Source organism: Thermobia domestica, chromosome 7 (assembly GCF_964235325.1).
Source record: "Thermobia domestica chromosome 7, izTheDome1.hap1.1, whole genome shotgun sequence".
In the NCBI taxonomy this organism is placed as follows: domain Eukaryota; kingdom Metazoa; phylum Arthropoda; class Insecta; order Zygentoma; family Lepismatidae; genus Thermobia; species Thermobia domestica.
Genome location: NC_137460.1, coordinates 182,377,171 through 182,385,650, shown reverse-complemented (window position 1 = coordinate 182,385,650; position 8,480 = coordinate 182,377,171).

The window sequence follows — 8,480 nt, the reverse complement described above, 5'->3', positions numbered from 1 at the left end:
TAGGCAACATTTCAACAATATAACATATGTCACTTTTTATATATATATTATATCGTTGTTCATTGCTCCTAACTACTATATACTAAAGGCTATATCTCCGAAGCTTCTGCACATATTTTAACGAGAAAAAGTTCAAATTGAAGAGCATTGCAGCCTTTATGACGCGAGTGCAAGCAGAGTTCCTTACCGTAGAAGGAGACTTACCTTGTATATATCACATTTTGTACTGTTTAACTCTTTTTACAGAATATAACAGATTTTATCCCATAATATGTCTCATTGCCTCATAACAATATGGCTGACCAATGACAACCGAGGAGTAAGATGTTGTACCATTCAGAACTACATACAGCGCACTCACTAAATGGTGCTTTTTCTTTATTTCTTGATGAACAAACAGTAACTTTATACTATTAAGGCTTGGAATTCTGCTTCACCCTGTATATTTCTCTTCACACAACTACCAAATATACTACCTGAGTGTTGCACACATGATAAAGTGGAAAAAATATCTATACCCTACAACATAAAAATTTAAAAAATGAAGTTATTACCTGTTGTTATACATGAAGCAATTTAACCCTTGACGGATTGATGAGACCACGTGACGCTCATTTTAAGTAGAATAAGTATGTCTTCAAACACTATTTTCTTCAATTTTATTCAAAACGATACTATTTGCTATAAATATGTTGTTTGGCAATATCTCAACAATATAACATATGTCATTTTTCATATATATTATATTGTTGTGCATTGCTCCTAACTACTATATACTACAGGCTATTTCACCGAACTTCTGAACATATTTTAACGAAAAAATGCTCAAATTAAAGAGTATTGCCCCTTAATGATGTGAGTGCAAGCAGAGTACCCTACGGTTGGAGAGTTACCTTCTATATATCATATTTTGCACTGTTTAACTCTTTTTGTAGAATATAACAGATTTTATCCCATAATATGTTTGATTGACTCATAACAATATGGCTTACCAATGACAACCGAAGAGTAAGAACATGTACCATTCAGAACTACATACAGTGCACTCGCTAATTGGTCCTTTTTTTTTATTCCTTGATGAGCAAACAATAATTTTATACTATTAAAATCTTGAATTCTGCATCACCCTGTACATTTTTTACACACAACTACCAAATATACTACCTAAGTGTTGCACACATGAAAAAGCGGAAAAAAATCTATACATTAGAACAAAAAACTTTAAAAAGTGAAGTTAGTACCTGTTGTTATACGTGAAGCAATTTAACCCTTACAGGTTTGATGAGACCACGTGACACACATCCTAAGTAAAAATAGTGTGTCTCCAACACTATTTTCTTCAATTTTCTCAAAACTCTAGTATTTGGTATAAATATGTTATTAGGCAATATCTCAACAATATAACATATGTCATTTTTCATATATATTATATTCTTGTGCATTCCTCCTAATTACTATATACTAAAGGCTATAACTTCGAAACTTCTGAACATATTTTAACGAGAAAAAGTTCAAATTGAAGAGCATTGCCACCTTTATGATGTTAGTGCAAGCAGAGTCCCCTACCGTAGAAGGAGAGTTACCTTGTATATATCATATTTTGTACTGTTTAACTCTTTTTACAGAATATAACAGATTTTATCCCATAATATGTTTCATTGCCTCATAGCAATATGGCTGACCAATGACAGCCGAGGAGTAGGAACATGTACCATTCAGAACTACATACAGCGCACTCGCTAATTGGTGCTTTTTTTTATTCCTTGATGAACAAACAATGATTTTATAGTATTAAGGTCTTGAATTCTGCATCACCCTGCATATATTTTTACAAAAAAACTACCAAATATACTACCTAAGTGTTGCACAAATGATAAAGGGTTAAAGAAAATCTATACATTACAACAAAAAATTTTAAAAAATGAAGTTAGTATCTGTTGTTATACATGAAGCAATTTAACCCTTGTAGGATTGATGAGACCACGTGACACTCATTTTAAGTAGAAAAAGTATGTCTTCAAACACTATTTTCTTCAATTTTCTTCAAAACTCTACTATTTGGTATAAAAATGCTGTTAGGCAACATCTCAGCAATATAACATATGTCATTTTTCTTATATATTATATTGTTGTGCATTCCCCCCAACTACTATATACTAAAGGCTATATCTCCGAAACTTCTGAACATATTTAACGAAAAAAAAAGCTCAAATTGAAGAGCATTGCACCCTTTATGATATGAGTACAAGTAGAGTCCCCTACCGTAGAAGGAGAGTTACCTTGTATATATCATATTTTGTACTGTTTAACTCATTTTACAGAATATAACAGATTTTATCCCAAAATATGTCTCATTGCCTCATAACAATTTGGCTGACCAATGACAACCGAGAAGTAAGAACGTGTACCATTCAGAACTACATACAGCGCACTCGCTAATTGGTGCTTTTTCTTTATTCATTGATGAACAAACAGTAATTTTATACTATTAAAATCTTGAATTTTGCATCACCCTGTATATTTTTTACACACAACTATCAAATATACTACTTAAGTGTTGCACACATGATAAAGGGGAAAGAAAATCTATACATTACAACAGGAAATTTTTAAAAAATGAAGTTAGTACCTGTTGTTATACATGAAGCAATTTAACCCTTGCAGGATTGATGAGACCACGTGACACTCATCCTAAGTAGAAAAAGTATGTCTTCAAACACTATTTTCTTCAATTTTCTTCGAAACTCTACTATTTGGTATAAATATGTTTTTCGGCAACATCTCAACAATATAACATTTTTTATTTTTCATATATATTATATAGTTGTGCATTTCTCCTAACTACTATATACTAAAGGCTATATCTGCGAAACTTCTGAACATATTTTAACGAAACAAATGTCAAATTGAATAGCATTGCTTCCTGTATGATGCGAGTGCAAGCAGAGTCCCCTACCGTAGAAGGAGAGTTACCTTGTATATATCTTATTTTGTACTGCTTAACTCTTTTTATAGAATATAACAGATTTTATCCCATATTATGTCTCACTGCCTCTAGCAATATGGCTGACCAAAGACAACCGAGAAGTAAGAGCATGTACCATTCAGAACTACATACAGCGCACTCGGTAATTGCTGCTTTTTCTTTATTCATTGATGAACAAACAATAATTTTATACTATTAAGGGGTGGAATTCTGCATCACCCTGTATATTTTTTTTCACACAACTACCAAATATACTACCTAAGTGTTGCACACATGATAAAGGGGAAAGAAAATCTATACATTACAACAAACTATTTTTTTAAAAAATGAAGTTAGTACCTGTTGTTATACATGAAGCAATTTAACCCTATCAGGATTGATGAGACCACGTGATACTCATCCTAAGTAGAAAAATTGTGTCTTCTAACACTATTTTCTTCAATTTTCTTCGAAACTCTACTATTTGGTATAAATATGTTTTTCGGCAACATCTTAACAATATAACATTTTTTATTTTTCATATATATTATATAGTTGTGCATTGCTCCTAACTACTATATACTAAAGGCTATATCTCCGAAACTTCTGAACATATTTTAAGGAAAAAAAGCTCAAATTGAAGAGCATTGCCCCCTTTATGATGTGAGTGCAAGCAGAGTTCCCTACAGTAGAAGGAGAATTACTTTGTATATATCACATTTTGTACTGTTTAACTCTTGTTACAGAATATAACAGATTTTATCCCATAATTTGTCTCATTGCCTCATAACAATATGGCTGACCAATGACAACCGAGGAGTAAGAACTTGTACCAAATTTCACAAAATTAAATCCCCACGTTAAACGGGTTTGCATATCCAGGCTCCTAACTATGAAAACATTTACGCTCACTCCAACCTCAATCATTTCACGAATTCAACCTGTTTTACGTATGTTATTAGGACATAATATCGATTGCGATTTATTCTAAAAACACTATTATACATTGCAAGAGCTGTAACGTCCAAATATTTACTGAGAACTCATAGTCGTATCGGAATATACAAAAGCGAGTATGGAACAGTAAACTGCTTTCACAAAAGGCAAAAGAAGATGTGCAAAGGCATACAAAACGGTCGAGTGGTTTGAGTCGATACACTGCCATTCACATGTTTGTGTGTTCAAACCCGGTAGCAAGTTGTTTCTTTTTTAAGTGTCTTCCTATTTTCATCCGGAGGCTGAAAATATTTCTTTGAGTAACTCATTGAAAATTTCTTTTGTTTCAAATTCGATTAGAACGAAACATTATATGAATTGCGAATCTTAAATCCATAGCTTAAAAAAAAAAAAAAAAAAAGAATTATACTCGTTACTCCATTATCCTCTGATTTGTAACGAAAAACTATTTATAAACAGTGGTGACTTCAGAAAATTACCCTCGGGGGGGATTTCAATATGCGGGTGGAGGGCAAACATTGGTAGTCCACATTGAGCACGATCGAATATATGGTCCTGAAGGCGGAAATTTCTTAGCTCGAGAGGGGTCTCAAATTCTCCCTCAGATCACGTCCTGAAAGCATCATTGCTTAAAAGCTTTTCGTAACAAATATAATATTACACTTGTTTCTAGTTCTACATTTTGAATTGGTAAAATCATAATTTATAGAGGATTATAATAAAAGCATAAAAATTACAATACCAATCATGTATAAATTATCCTGTAAGTTACCAACTTTGGTTCAGATTAAAACTCAAATATTTGTTTTCGGATTGCACTTAGAAGTAAGTCCTTTCTATATAATCCTGATTGGAAAGCCATGTATAACTCTAATTAGTTAATCAATATTTATACAAGTATTTTTTTTTATTTTACTATTTTTACTATTCAATATTATATACATTTCATTTCCAAAATCAAAATCTTGAAAATGTATATTGTACGAGTGCAGATTCGCAAATAAATGCTTATTTATCATATATATTGGTCTCTATTCGAAATTCTATTTAATCGAATCCGACAAGAACACAGACAGAAACATCGAGAACAGGTGAAAGAAAAGAGAGAAAAAAAGTGCTGTACCCGGCGGGGACTCGAAGTTGGTTCGAATGGTGCTTTATAAGCCGAACGCCTTAGACCACTTTTTTTTTTTAACCTTCTTTATTGAGAAGAACAAACAAAGTACATGAACATATTAAAAATTAAAAGAAAAAGTGAATTAATACATTTGTAAAAAATTTGGTAAAATAAAAAAACGAAAAGAAGAAGAAAGAAAAAAAATCTGACATAATGAACAAAGACAATGCAAATATACATAGGTGTCTGCACGGGGCAGGCAGGTTGCATTATTATTAGTAGATTTACCACGAGTTATTCCTACATTATCATGAGCTGATGTGATAAAAGTGTATTACAGATTTGTCATGTTTTTTTTTTTTTTTTTTCAATTATAACATTACATACATGGACAAAGACTCTGTAAGAACAGTTAAATAGTTAGCAAAAAATTTCCTTTTTCGTGCAGGTGAGAGAAGGCTGGCCTGATATTGCAAATATTGCTTGTATAATTCTATATGATAAGGCCGATTAGTATGCACAAGAAACATAATTGTCTGTATAGTCATCCAGATAACAGCATTGTTTTTAAATGTCGGAAAATAATTAAAAGCAGGCCACAAAATAAGTTCTGTTACAGTAAAGCTATGAGGTGAAAGACGACAAATTTTGCTAATTAAAATACAAAAATACGTCCAAATGATTGGTACGTTGGAACAGGCATGAAACTTATGTGCTAGTGTATCAAGATTGTTGCAGTATGGGCATATATTACTATTGACAATACCTATATTGTGAAGTTTTTCCAATGTTTCGTATACATTATTGACTATGAAATACCAGGTTGTACGTTGGTGGTGGGTGAGAAAGGAAGCGTTGATGTTTTTCCATATAGCATTCCAATTTTTATGTGGATGCTTTAAGACAACAGTCGGTATACTAGTAACCCACAAGCGAACATAGCGCCAGTAAAGGTTGTTGACCGAACCAGTTTCAATTGGATCTTTTGCTAGCAAGGCGTATATCATATCAAGTATGACATCACGTAAATGAGGAAATTTGTAGCTCCAAGGAAACACGTGTACTGGCGCCTGAAGGTCTAAACAGTGGAAGCAGACATTGATAACAGCAGCCGTAATCGAAGTCTCGTGTTCACAGACCAGCTTACAACTTCTGTGCATAAGAAGGGCACGTGCCTGTGCTTCTATGTGCAAAAAGCCTATGCCTCCTTCACGTGAGGGGAGGTAGAGTTGATTCTTAGCCACGCGTAAGATTTTGGAATGCCATAAGAAAAACAAAGCTTGACTGGTTAACTGGTTAGATATTTTAACTGGCATTGGTAAAATCTGTGCAATGTGGCTGAAAATACTAAAAACAGACGTTTTGAGAAATAAGTTTCTACTAAAAATGTTCATGTTTCGCTGTCTATGAGTTATAAGAAGACTTCGGATTTTATTTGCTGTAAGATTATATGACTGTTCTACTGTTTGATTGATATTATTGTACCACCATACACCAAGTATTTTGACACTTTGAACCGTATCATAGTAGTTGCTATATGAAGCATTGTATTCTGGATGAATACATAATATTTTTGTTTTTCTGTGATTGAGTTGCGCTCCAGAAGCCTGTTGATATAAGGTTAATAACCGTTGTAGGCAATTCATGTCGGCCGGATTTTGTAAACAATAGTGGGAATCATCTATATAACTTTGTACAGTTAGTTTGGTATTGTAGACAGACACACCAGGGAGTAAACGTTCAGTCGCATATATAAGTGGTGCAAGGGACAAACTGAATAATAAACTTGACATTGGGTCACCTTGCAAAATACCATTATTAATGTTTATTGGGTTACTTAAGCCACCATTAACTTTAATTTTTGACAATCTATGCGTATAAATTCCTCGTACAAGAGAAATAAAGGAGGACCCAAAACCATATTTCTCAAGGACTTTGAATAAGTAGTCATGGTTAATCCTATCAAAAGCTTGAGAATAATCCGTGGCTAAAACAGCAACGGGTGAAGGAGCAGTTGATTCGTGGTAGGAAATGAAATCTCTAAGATTTGATAAAGCCTTATAGATCGGGTTCTGTTGGCCTATTCCATATTGATGTGCACTTAGCAGTTTGTCACTAAACACTTTTATTCGTGCAGTAAGACAGCGTGTTAAAATTTTTAAATTCGTACACAGAAGGGAAATAGGTCTTAAATCATTAACACTGGAAGTACGAGAATGTTTAGGTACTAAAACTTTAACACCTGTGCGAAGAGATTCACCTAGAACTAGAGTCTGCCTATAGTCATTGAAAAGGTTCGTAAGAAAGGGTGCTAAAATATCTATAAAGGTTATATAGAATTCTAGAGGTAGGGAATCAATCCCCGTAGATTTTCCTCGACGGCCGGAAGCAATGGCTGATTTAACCTCTTCTACTGTAAATGGACTAGATAGATATTCTTGATCCTGTTTCTGTAAGACTGTAGGAAGATAGTTGAGAAGTTCGGGACTGTCACAGAAGGAAGTAGGCTTAGCATACAGCTGTTTATAATGATTTGTGACACAATGTATTACTTGCTCACCTACATACACGTGACCGGTGGCATCTTTAAGCTGAGATATAAATTTCTGCTTTCCACGCATGAGTTCTTTGTTGATTTGTACAATTCCGGGAGTTTCTAAGTCGTCATATTGATATATTTTACTGCGAGTTGTGAAACCTTGGATGCGGCGTTTGTGCATGGCTAATAGGTGGGCTTTAATTTCTTGAATTTGAGGTCGAAAATTGCTACCTTGAAGTTGTTCTTTCATGTAGTCTCTTAAGAGAGCGGTGTAATATTGATACTGAGTACGATATGAAGCATTCCGATTCCGACAATATTGTTGAGTAATCACTCGAAACTTCGGTTTGACTCTCTGTTCCCAGAAATGCATAAGGGATCCTTTGTAATATTGATGACGGTGTAAAAGATCTGCCCATTCTTGGTGAATAAGATGGATGTAGTCAGGCTCCTGTAGGATGGAGGTATTAAAATACCACAAGCCGCTTCGTTTTAAAAATTTTGAGACGGGTAGATCAATGGTCATTATAACTGCCAGGTGGTCACTAAAGCAGATGGGTGTAATTTGTACATCTCGAACCCCATGAAGAAGAGATTTACTGATATAGAATCTGTCCAATCGAGAGGAAGACGATCCAGACGTGAAGAATGTATGTCCTGGTTCATTAGGATGAAAATGGCGCCACACATCCACTAAGTCATAAGTTGTTATTAGTTGACGGAGAGCAGACGAATCACTGAAATGAGGATAAGCATCGAGGGGAGAAAGTGTGCAGTTATAATCCCCGGCAAGAATGCATGGGGACTGACCATTATACAAAGCCGGGGGGAGTTCAGTAGCAAAGAAATTATTTCGTTCTCTTTTATACGAAGAACCAGATTTAGCATAGACACTGCACAAA